Consider the following 12,680-nt stretch of genomic DNA (forward strand, 5'->3'; position numbering starts at 1 on the left):
GGTCAATATGAATGATTATTTAAACAGGGTCAATATGAATGATTATTTAAACAGGGTCAATATGAATGATTATTTAAACAGGGTCAATATGAATGATTATTTAAACAGGGTCAATATGAATGATTATTTAAACAGGGTCAATATGAATGATTATTTAAACAGGTTAATATGAATGATTATTTAAACAGGGTCAATATGAATGATTATTTAAACAGGGTCAATATGAATGATTATTTAAACAGGGTCAATATGATTGATTATTTAAACAGGGTCAATATGAATGATTATTTAAACAGGGTCAATATGAATGATTATTTAAACAGGTCAATATGAATGATTATTTAAACAGGGTCAATATGAATGATTATTTAAACAGGGTCAATATGAATGATTATTTAAACAGGGTCAATATGAATGATTATTTAAACAGGGTCAATATGAATGATTATTTAAACAGGTTAATATGAATGATTATTTAAACAGGGTCAATATGAATGATTATTTAAACAGGGTCAATATGAATGATTATTTAAACAGGGTCAATATGAATGATTATTTAAACAGGGTCAATATGAATGATTATATAAACAGGGTGAATATGAATGATTATATAAACACGGTGAATATGAATGATTATATAAACAGGGTGAATATGAATGATTATATAAACACGGTGAATATGAATGATTATATAAACACGGTGAATATGAATGATTATTTAAACAGGGTGAATATGAATGATTATATAAACACGGTGAATATGAATGATTATTTAAACAGGGTGAATATGAATGATTATATAAACACGGTGAATATGAATGATTATTTAAACAGGGTGAATATGAATGATTATATAAACAGGGTGAATATGAATGATTATATAAACAGGGTGAATATGAATGATTATTTAAACATGTTAATATGAATGATTATTTAAACACGGTGAATATGAATGATTATATAAACACGGTGAATATGAATGATTATATAAACAGGGTGAATATGAATGATTATATAAACACGGTGAATATGAATGATTATATAAACAGGGTGAATATGAATGATTATATAAACACGGTGAGTATGAATGATTATTTAAATAGGGTGAATATGAATGATTATATAAACACGGTGAATATGAATGATTATTTAAACATGTTAATATGAATGATTATATAAACACGGTGAATATGAATGATTTTATAAACACGGTGAATATGAATGATTATATAAACAGGGTGAATATGAATGATTATTTAAACAGGGTGAATATGAATGATTATATAAACACGGTGAATATGAATGATTATTTAAACAGGGTGAATATGAATGATTATTTAAACAGGATCAATATGAATGATTATTTAAACAGGGTGAATATGAATGATTATTTAAACAGGGTGAATATGAATGATTATATAAACACGGTGAATATGAATGATTATTTAAACAGGGTGAATATGAATGATTATATAAACAGGGTGAATATGAATGATTATATAAACACGGTGAATATGAATTATTATATAAACAGGGTGAATATGAATGATTATTTAAACAGGGTGAATATGAATGATTATATAAACACGGTGAATATGAATGATTATTTAAACAGGGTGAATATGAATGATTATTTAAACAGGGTGAATATGAATGATTATTTAAACAGGGTGAATATGAATGATTATATAAACACGGTGAATATGAATGATTATATAAACAGGGTGAATATGAATGATTATTTAAACAGGGTGAATATGAATGATTATATAAACACGATGAATATGAATGATTATTTAAACAGGGTGAATATGAATGATTATTTAAACAGGATCAATATGAATGATTATTTAAACAGGGTGAATATGAATGATTATTTAAACAGGGTCAATATGAATGATTATTTAAACAGGATCAATATGAATGATTATATAAACAGGGTGAATATGAATGATTATTTAAACATGTTAATATGAATGATTATTTAAACAGGATCAATATGAATGATTATTTAAACAGGGTGAATATGAATGATTATTTAAACAGGGTGAATATGATTTGATTATTTAAACAGGTCAATATGAATGATTATTTAAACAGGGTCAATATGAATGATTATTTAAACAGGTCAATATGAATGATTATTTAAACAGGTCAATATGAATGATTATTTAAACAGGGTGAATATGAATGATTATTTAAACAGGGTGAATATGAATGATTATTTAAACAGGATCAATATGAATGATTATTTAAACAGGGTGAATATGAATGATTATTGAAACAGGATCAATATGAATGATTATTTAAACAGGGTGAATACGATTTGATTATTTAAACAGGTCAATATGAATGATTATTTAAACAGGGTCAATATGAATGATTATTTAAACACGGTGAATATGAATGATTATTTAAACAGGATCAATATGAATGATTATTTAAACAGGGTGAATATGAATGATTATTTAAACAGGATCAATATGAATGATTATTTAAACAGGGTGAATATGAATGATTATTTAAACAGGATCAATATGAATGATTATTTAAACAGGGTGAATATGAATGATTATTTAAACAGGATCAATATGAATGATTATTTAAACAGGGTGAATATGAATGATTATTTAAACAGGATCAATATGAATGATTATTTAAACAGGGTGAATATGAATGATTATTTAAACAGGGTCAATATGAATGATTATATAAACAGGGTGAATATGAATGATTATATAAACAGGGTCAATATGAATGATTATTTAAACAGGGTCAATATGAATGATTATTTAAACAGGGTGAATTTTAATGATTATTTAAACAGGGTGAATATGAATGATTATATAAACAGGGTCAATATGAATGATTACTAGCCCCGTTGTGCTTAGTCTTATAATATTTTTTTCCTTTTGGCCTTTGTTGACCTCAAAAATAATTTGTGGTTGAAATCAGTGATCTGATATGCAAATCCTCTTCAAATTTCAAGTCAATCAGACGAAAATGACGATTTTAGAAATTTGCCCGATGTTGATCTTTTCAACCTTAAGCCTCAAACGTAATTGCTGGTTGAATTAAGTCACCGGATATGCAAATCCTGTTCAAATTTCAAGTGAATCGGATGAAAATTGAGGATTTTATAAACTTCACCTAAGTTGTTGACCTTTGGCCTATGTTGCATTTTGGCCTTTGTTGCCCTAATAAATATAATTTGTGGTTGACTTCATTGATCTGACATGTACATTCTCTTCAAATTTCAAGTCAATAGGATAAAAAAGGAGAATTTTAGAAATTTGACAATTTTTTTGAACTTTGGTCAATATTGACCTTTTGATCTCAAAATTAATGGGTTTCTTCCTTATGTCCAATTCTACAGTTTGGTGAAGTTTTGTAAAGATTGGTTTTAAATTGTGACCTGTAGGCAATTGACATACAAACAGACAGACGGCAGACAGAATGACTGACGTACAAGACTAACCAATATACTTTAAAAATATTTTCACAAGTTACAAACGGAGTGAAAACCGAGTCCTCCCTTTCAGTGCACGTCATCACCGGGCCCCCCTTTGACGCCGGCGATGACGTCATGCAGCACCTGGAGATGGAATAGTATCAACAACGATTTTGTTGTCCACATGAAGAATTCAGAGTTTGATATCCTACCCAGGTGCACCTTCGGAGTTCGGAGGGGATGTCAACCCGGATGTCCCATCTGCAATTGCTCACTGGTGAGATGAAAAATTCCAAGGCTCCTTTTCCAAAGGAGTGGGCCACTAAGTGCTCTGAGCCTAATTAGAAATTCCTTCCCTGTCTGGCATACTCCCGGCTCTGAAAAGACAATGGCGAACCAACCAATACATTTTCCTCGCCAATAAAGCAGCAAAACTTGGAGTAGCCATTGGGCAGGTAACTGTGATTATGATAATACTAGCAGAAGTACCCGGCATTGCCGGGCGGGGGAGGGGAGGGAAGGGGAAGGGGAGGGGAACAGGGGGGAGGGGAGGAGAGAGGGGGAGGGGAGAGGGAGGGGGGAAGGGGAGAGGGAGGGGGGGAGGGGAGAGGGAGGGGGGGGAGGGGAGAGGGAGGGGGAGGGGGGAGGGGGGAGGGGGGAGGGGGATGGGGGAGGGGGAGGGGGGAGGGGAGGGGTGGGGGGAGGGGGATGGGAGGGGGGGGGGGGAGGGGAGGGGGGAGGGGAGGGGGTGGGGTGAGGGGGAGGGGTGGGGGGAGGGGTGGGGGGAGGGGAGGGGTGGGGGGAGGGGGAGGGGAGGGGGAGGGGGTGGGGGAGGGGAGGGGGAGGGGGTGGGGGAGGTGGAGGGGTGGGGGAGGTGTGGGGGAGGTGGAGGGGTGGGGGAGGTGGAGGGGTGGGGGAGGTGGAGGGCGAGGGGGGAGGGGAGGGGGAGGGGAGGGGGAGGGGGGAGGGGGAGGGGGAGAGGGGTGGGGAAGGGGTAGGACAGAAAGGAAGGGGTAGGGGGGAAAGGGAGGAGCATGAGGGAAAGGGAGGGGGATGGCAAAGGGGTAGGGCAGAAAGGAAGGGGTAGGGGGAAAGGGAGGGGCATGGGGGAAATGGAGGGGGGAGGGGAGGGGGAGAGGAGGGGAAAGGGAGAGGAGGGGAAAGGGGAGGGGGGAAGGGGAGAGGGTAGGATGGAGGGAGAAGGGAGGGGAGGATAGGGGGAGGGGGAGGGGGAGGGGGGAAAGGGAGGGGGAGTGGGAGGGAGGGGAGAGGAGGGGGATGGGGGAGTGGAGGAGGGGGAGGGGGAGGGGGATGGGAGGGGAGGGGGATGGGAGGGGGCTGGGAGGGGAGGAGATGGGGAGGGGGAGGGGAATGGGGGGAGGGGAGGAGAGGGGGGAGGGGGAGGGATGGGAGGGGGGGAGGGGGAGGGATGGGAGGGGGGGAGGGGGAGGGATGGGAGGGGGAGGAGAGGGGGGAGAGGGAGGGATGGGAGGAGGAGGAGAGGGGGGAGAGGGAGGGATGGGAGAGGGAGAGGAGTGGGAGGGTGGGGGGAGGGAGGAGGGGGGAGGTGGAGGTGGAGGGAGTGGGGGGAGGGGAGGGGGGTGGGGGTGGGGAGGGGGGAGGGGGGAGGGGAAGGGGTAGGACAGAAAGGAAGGGTAGGGGGGAAAGGGAGGAGCATGGGGGAAAGGGAGGGGGAGGGGAGGGGAAAGGGAGGGGGAGGGGAAAGGGGAGGGGGAAGGGGAGAGGGTAGGGTGGAGGGGGAAGGGAGGGGGAAGGGTAGGGGGAGGGGAGGGGGAAAGGGAGGGGGAGGAGGGAAGGGGAGGGGAGGGATATAGATGGTTACTGGCAATTGATCACATCCAGAAATGATGTAATCCACACAATTTATGTAGTTTACATAACGTTAATAGGAATACATGGCCGTGTAGATGGGAAATACAGTTTGTTTGAAATAAATCACAAATATCAGATGAAAGTGAAAAAAAACCTATGTGGTGTGAATGGCAATGTTCGTCGCTGAAATGTGGAAAAACTGAATTACGTGCGAACGCATAACTATGAGATTATGGCGGCAAAGTTGGAACATCACGTGATCCTAGCAGATGTACCCGGCATTGCCGGGTGGGGGAGGGGAGACCCGTACATTCCCAACCCGGACATTACGCCCTCTCGACTCAAGCTCGTATTCGATTCGTATTCGAAATCGAAAGGGGAAAGGGGAAATCCTTCGTATTCGAATTCGTAAACACGAAATATGAATTAAAATTTAATTCATATCACACAAAATCGACACAAAACACGATCGCATAAAGGTTAAAAATGCAATGGCTTTTCGCCCTGAATCACGTGCAAACGTGACGTGTGACGGGATGGAACATCACGTGATCGCTCTGAGCGAATCAGCGAGCTGCTCGCACTGGCTGAGATTAGCGGGTACTTCACTGAAATGCGCTGAGATAAATATGAATAAAAAATATGGATCTCGTCAAATATGGTCTCAGCCATGCTCGTCCCAGGCTCAATGGCCATGTCTATGCCAAATATCAAGTACGTGAGCCTCTCCGTTTCGGAGTCTATCGGTAACAACACACACACACACACACACACACACACACACACACACACACACACACACACACACACACACACACACACACACTCACACACACACACACACACACACACACACACACACACACACACACACTGTGTTTTATATATCAGTGATCCCTCGTTTATCGCGGGGGTTACGTTCCAGAACCCCCCGCGATAGACGAAAATCCGCGAAGTAGTGACCATATTTTTATTTTATTATTTATATATATTTTAAAGCTTTATGACCCTCCCCACACTCCTATTAACCTTTCCCACACTCTTATTAACCTTTCCCATACTCTTATAAACACTTCCTATACTCTTAAACACTTTTTACACTCTTAAACATATGTAGTTTTAACAACATATAAAATTCTAATGGGTACTCACCATTGAAGATACTGTAGCGACCCATGGGTCCCCCAAGCAAGGCCAGCATCAGAATCTCCTTGCTCCAGCCGGTGACGTCACCGGCGGGGGTCCGCGGCGCAAGAGTGTCTGGTCACGTGACCACCAAAGCGTGCCGCACGTGCGGGTATAATCAGCTACACCTGTTGATCACGTGACCACCGAAGCACGCCACGCTTGAGAGGCGTGGCTTTCGGTTTCGGTTTCGGTTTCTGGTTGTGCTTTATAATGCAGCCCGATAAACGGGCTTTTCAGTGTTCCCGAGTTGGTTTTGAGAATAAATATCTTCTCGGACGAGTTTGTGTCTTGCCCGTCATTTCGTCCGTATCAAGCAAGAGCCCCGGCTCTTCAATACTACAACTTGCGTGATGAAGATGATGATTAATTAGCTGTGCAGTACTGATGACGATGAAGGTGATGACGATGATGAATGTACTGCACAGCCAGAAAGAGCATTACAGTTACCCATTACGTGGGTAACTAGCGCAAGTGGAAGCTGACGCATCTGCGTTTTCCATACGCACGACTCTTTGTCTCTTTGTCTACTCTTCTACTGTACACTATGTACAGTATTTTATTTCTTGTAATATGTTTTAATTACTGTATTTTTCTTATTTTTTTACGTTTTAAAATTTTTTAGGCTAGAAAATGCTTATTTTAGCACAAAAATATTTAAAATAATAGTATATAAAAATACATTTATACCGCAAAATCCCGCGATATAGCGAAAAATCCGCGATATAATTTTACATATACTAGCGAGAAAAACCCGCGATGTACCGAAGCCGCGAAAAGTGAACCGCGATATAGCGAGGGATGACTGTATAGATAGATTATATGATGACCATGCAGAAAGGCTGGAGCAGCCATTGGGCAGGTAACTATAATGATGATAATATTGATTATATGATGACCATGCAGAAAGGCATCAATAACAGGGCAAAACAATGAAATGAACAAATGAATGAGACATATAGAAAGAGTTCCCATAGTATAGATCAGCAACATGAATTAGCCATTCCTACCCAATCTCTGAAAACGTGTTCCTAAACCTGCAGTGAACGGAAGACTTATGATTTGAATTTCAACGGTTTTGTGCAGCTTCTTCTTCTTCGTTTAAGTATAATTCAAAGCCCCTCGAAGGCATATACAGTAATGGATTTTGTAATCCATTATATCACACTGCAAGGCATTCATTGCGACTTCGCAAATGGCTAGAATTATTCACACATTATTGGTCGGGTTGGCCGAGGAACGTTATTGGCTCAAGTCTTTTAGGAACTGGCTGGCCAGGCTTGACGTTCGACTGGAGCTGAATTGGGCAAGAGTTTGAAATTTGTTCAGGGTGCCAGCGATAACTCACCTAATCCTCACGAAGGACGTGATGGGATATTTAATGTCCACCGACTAAGTCCAGTTAACGTCTATCCAAGGGATGGCATGCGTATGAACTGATGTCTCGCACTGCTTGCAAAACACCTGGATGACGGTTTACCCCTGGGTCGAGATTCGAACCCAGGATAGACAGCTCAAACGGAAGTGTATGTGCCTTCAGGCCATCCTGCCAGTGGAATGCATGCATCACACTCCACTGTCTATTGTACCATGAATCACATTGTCTACTTATCAGTTACCATATCCCTCCCCCATTGCACTGCCCTTTGTTCTGCACAACACACACCGAAGGGACAATAACCATTGACCCTGGGGTCTCTGTTTGATGTCTTAACCGTAATCCCCTCACATAAGTAACGGGCGTCCCTTTTCCCGAGGCATTCATCATTTGCCCGTTGGCAAGACAGCTTTCTAATTCATAAGTGGAGTACAGCACATAAACATATCATATACGATCGTGGGCTGTCAATGAAAACAATGGAGGCAACAATGAGACAATGGAGCCTGAGACATGTAACATAGAGTAAGTCCCAAAAATGAGATTAACTAGCACACACACACACACACACACACACACACACACACACACACACACACACACACACACACACACACACACACACACACACACACACACACACACACACACACACACACACACACACACACACACACACACAAAACACACACATATATATATATATATATATATATTGTTACGGACACGGCTGAAGATGTTATGATGGGCCGAGCGGAATGGCCGCCGTGTTCGCACAGTTTACCCGATTACCCCCAACTCACCCGATTCCACTCGAACGTTGGCCAAATCGCGCTACGCTAAATCAATGAAGGAAAGGACACAACGACTGGGATAAATGAAACGACGCAAGGGGTACAGTTCTCAAGACCTCCGGAGGATATAATTAGTGGGGGAGAAAAGGGGTAGATTACAAGGCAATGAGGTAAAGACACAGAAGAGATAGGCACTTAGACACAATCTTATCTATCCCAGACAGACCACAGACAAACGGAACAAGACTGACTTACACAGGGATTGATGGCAGGGAAGGACAGGCAGTCGATAGCACAAGGTGCACCTTGGCTCAGGGGCAGAATCAAACACGGTCCGGTCCAGAGATGCGGGGAGGTATTGCAGCGCTCGGAGGTGGCGTCCTTCTCTCTCCCAGCTCAGGGCGCATCTGACGTCACCTCCCTCTTCCTGCGCATGCTCAGCGGGGAGTGACACGCCCTCGGCTCGTTGGCTCCGCCCCAGATGGGATCGGTCCGCCGCTTCTATTGGGTGCAGGGGTTACCGGGCTCCGCCCTTGACGAGGAGCTGACAGCGAGCCCCTACTTGGTAACCCCGTCGAGCACATGCTCGATGGCGGCTCGTTGGAAAGGCATGGTGCCCTCCCAACACCCCCCACCAACCAAGCCGGAGTGAGGACGCACACTCCCCGCGCCGCCGCCGCTGTTGTTGTTGTTGCTGTTGCTGTTGCTGTTGTTGTTGCTGAACCGTGAGGAAGAGCTGCGGGGAGGTATTGGGAGGTCCTAAACTTCCTAACGGTGCCATACAATCACATTCTGGTGCAACAAAGAGTCAGAATTAATGGAAACGAGTCCTTAACTGACATAGACTAAGAATAACTAGCAAGATGTCCTATAGTTGTCTACGTGAGATGCGGTGGACCTGGATGCGACATTTAATGGGGGAAATAGGGGGAGGTCGGGTCTACAGAGTGTTGTTTACAGAAAATGGGACTAGGGAATGGGGGATTGGGGATAGTTGGGAAGTATGGAGGAAATAGGGGAATATTTACAAGCGGATATGGATGGAGGCCAATCTCATATCCGCAACATTGCACCCTTCTCTACCTCGGGGCGTCCGACCCGATAAATTTCTACCTACGTTAGTGTGGCACTCAGATGTAGTTCCCTCTACTATTAACTCAACCCTGAGTGCGACAGTTTTACAGATGTTCACAAATGAGTAAATAATAAATATGTCCCCCTGCGACGTTGCACCCTTCTCCTAAAAGAAACACACCCACAGGATAACCGAATCGCGGAAAGAATCCTCAAACTAAACATACAGCCGGTAGGGAGCATCATTTATACAAGACTGATATTTACACTACGATCCAGGACCTGTTCTTTGAGGAACACATGCAGATGTTATGCATAGAGGGAGAGCACGCATGCCAGCATCGATACACCAACCCACGAGTGCCCTGTGGCCCTACGGCCTTTAATAATGTGCAGAGCACCCCGTCCAAGCACCATAAGCACCACCCCATTATGCACAGTCAGCACCATCCGGTGCACCAATAAAGTGTTCATAAAAATGCACAATTAATTGTTCATGGTCACCGGTGGTGTCGCAGCCGGCCGATGTTCTGCCGCTGGTCTTGCCTTCCTGGAGTGCACTTGGCCTTCTGGCTTCTTTAAAAATAAAGAAAGGCGCCAACCGCGTCCATTTCTGAATTGTGGCCGTCAGGGGGGGCCAACTATAAGTGGTTCACCTGTATGGCATAGGTGCCACGTTGACCCAGAGGTCCATCAACGGGTGGTGCTTGCCCGCAAAAGAACTGCGGTCCATTGTGGGCGGCCACAAAAATTGCGGTCCATATGGTGTATCGATCCAGGCAGCAAGCAGCAAAAGTACAGGCCCACAACTGCGGAGCCAGCACCTCTCTCTCCTCTCTCTCCGCCCCAAAGCCAGATCCTCGGAGGTGGGAGACAAAAGAAACAAGTGAGTAAGGTGGTAAGGGCGCAAAAGCGCACGCAATACAAGGTAATGCACACTGGGGGCACATGGGAACCAGGTGAGACAGGTACGTTCCTACCGTACGCCCCCCCCCCCACCAGGTAACCTACATTGCCCCTCCCTTACCCCTTACTGTATCCACAAAACACAACACTACCCATAAACATCTACTTTACACATCAACAAACGTCCCTACTGTCTTCCCCGTTCCTCCCATCAACCAAATTCGTCTTCTCTCCCTCCTAACCAATCAAATTTGCCATTTCCAACTCTCATCAAAATTTGCCATCTCCAACTCAACATCAAAATTTGCCATCACCAATTCATCATCAGTCCCTCCTAAGGACGGAGAGATGGAATCACCCCAATGTCTTATCCACGTCGTGATGCGTCTCACAAATCCAAACAGCAATTCTCACTTCCTGCAACACAGAACAAAGGAACACAGGTGTGGAGTCATCATCATCACCTCAGGTAAGTGGCTGCATATGGTGCGACAGGTTCATCAATCCTAACTATTTCCTAAATGACATAAACACACTTTACACTACCCGGGGTCTTTCCCTGCCAATCCATTGGCCAACTTACACTATGGGTTCTAAAAACCAATTCCCATTGCCCAAACTGTGGTGCTTCTCAATTTGGGGTCTCACTCCCCCGATTCATCTCCCGGTGCCCTCGCACAATTTCTGGGCTGTGACGTGTAGCTCTCCCAGCAGGTCTACCCACCTGCACACCTCCACCACTGTAGTTGCCACCCGAGGTTACCTGCTCCTCACCCTAACCTAACTAACTGGGGAAGGCCCTCCCGCACTCTCACCCCCTCAGTGCCCTCTCTGGCACGGGCTGCCCGATCCACACCCGGGATCCTCAGGCACCCACTGACACTAACGGCTCCCAGAGCCCACCTGTGGCCTCACCTGGCCGACATCCTCACAGTGGTGGAGTGCCCAAACCAACTACACACACTAACAGGCTACACGCCCAGCCATTTCCACAACACTAATGCACCCATCCACAATACCATTCTGCAACCGCACCACAAATGCCAATATCCAACCACAATTTACCTATACCTTCTAACTATTCTTTAAACTACCCGCCCCGGGTACTCGTGAAAGGGGTCCACTCTTCCCCCATCCACACCTTCGCACCATGCACACCACTCCGTACCACTTACTCCAACTCTCTCCACACCCCTCATTCCAATACTCCATGTATTCCACACACCTGTACTTGCACACCTGTGCTGTCATACTTTGTGCCGCCTGCACCCTTCTCTCCCCCAAGCGCATTCGCGCTGATCCACAACACTCACTACTCATACACTGCTCCACACACCTGTCCAGTTCTCACACAGCATCATCTCATCTAACTACTCCCCTCTGAAACTTGCGCTTCCCAGTCGTCCCTTTAAACTATTGCGCTCCCTCGTCATTATCAAACACTAAGCTACTACGTCCCCACTACAGGTATCAGTCACTATCTAAACCTTAACGTTACCTAATGTCATCTTCGCTAGATCCCTACACACAATATCCTAACCCACCCGGGCTAGTTTTCACTGCCATACACCCCATAATCTATAGCGCATTTGCCCCCAGTTTGTGAGGGATGACAGAGTTGCCATCCCACCACATCGGGCATCTCCCACTACCAATTTTGCACATCAAATTTCAACAAATCAAAAATTTGCCAATCACTACCCATCATCTGCCAATCATTACTGCCAATCCTTTGCCAATCATCAAATTTTGTTTTTCTCTAATTTTGGGTCCAAAACACTAACCTCATCACCCGTCTACTTATTAGATCCTCTCGGTGCGCCAATTCACGTCTACAGCCCGGCTTCGTACAGCCGAGCAATGAACACGGGTTGTTTTGTGCCAGTGGCTGGATACGTCCCGCATTCGGTGCAGGGAAGGAGGTTTACCCCGGCCGAGGTCCCACGCACCATCTCGGCACGGAGCCATCCCATGGCCCGATCTCGACCTGCCGGAATGCCTCAACAAAAAGTGGTCGCCATGACGACCCTTCCTATCGGGCTGCCAGCTCCGCCTAGTG

The sequence above is a fragment of the Myxine glutinosa genome, chromosome 6 (genome assembly GCF_964187855.1).
Source record: "Myxine glutinosa chromosome 6, kmMyxGlut1.1, whole genome shotgun sequence".
Taxonomy (NCBI): Eukaryota; Metazoa; Chordata; class Myxini; order Myxiniformes; family Myxinidae; genus Myxine; species Myxine glutinosa.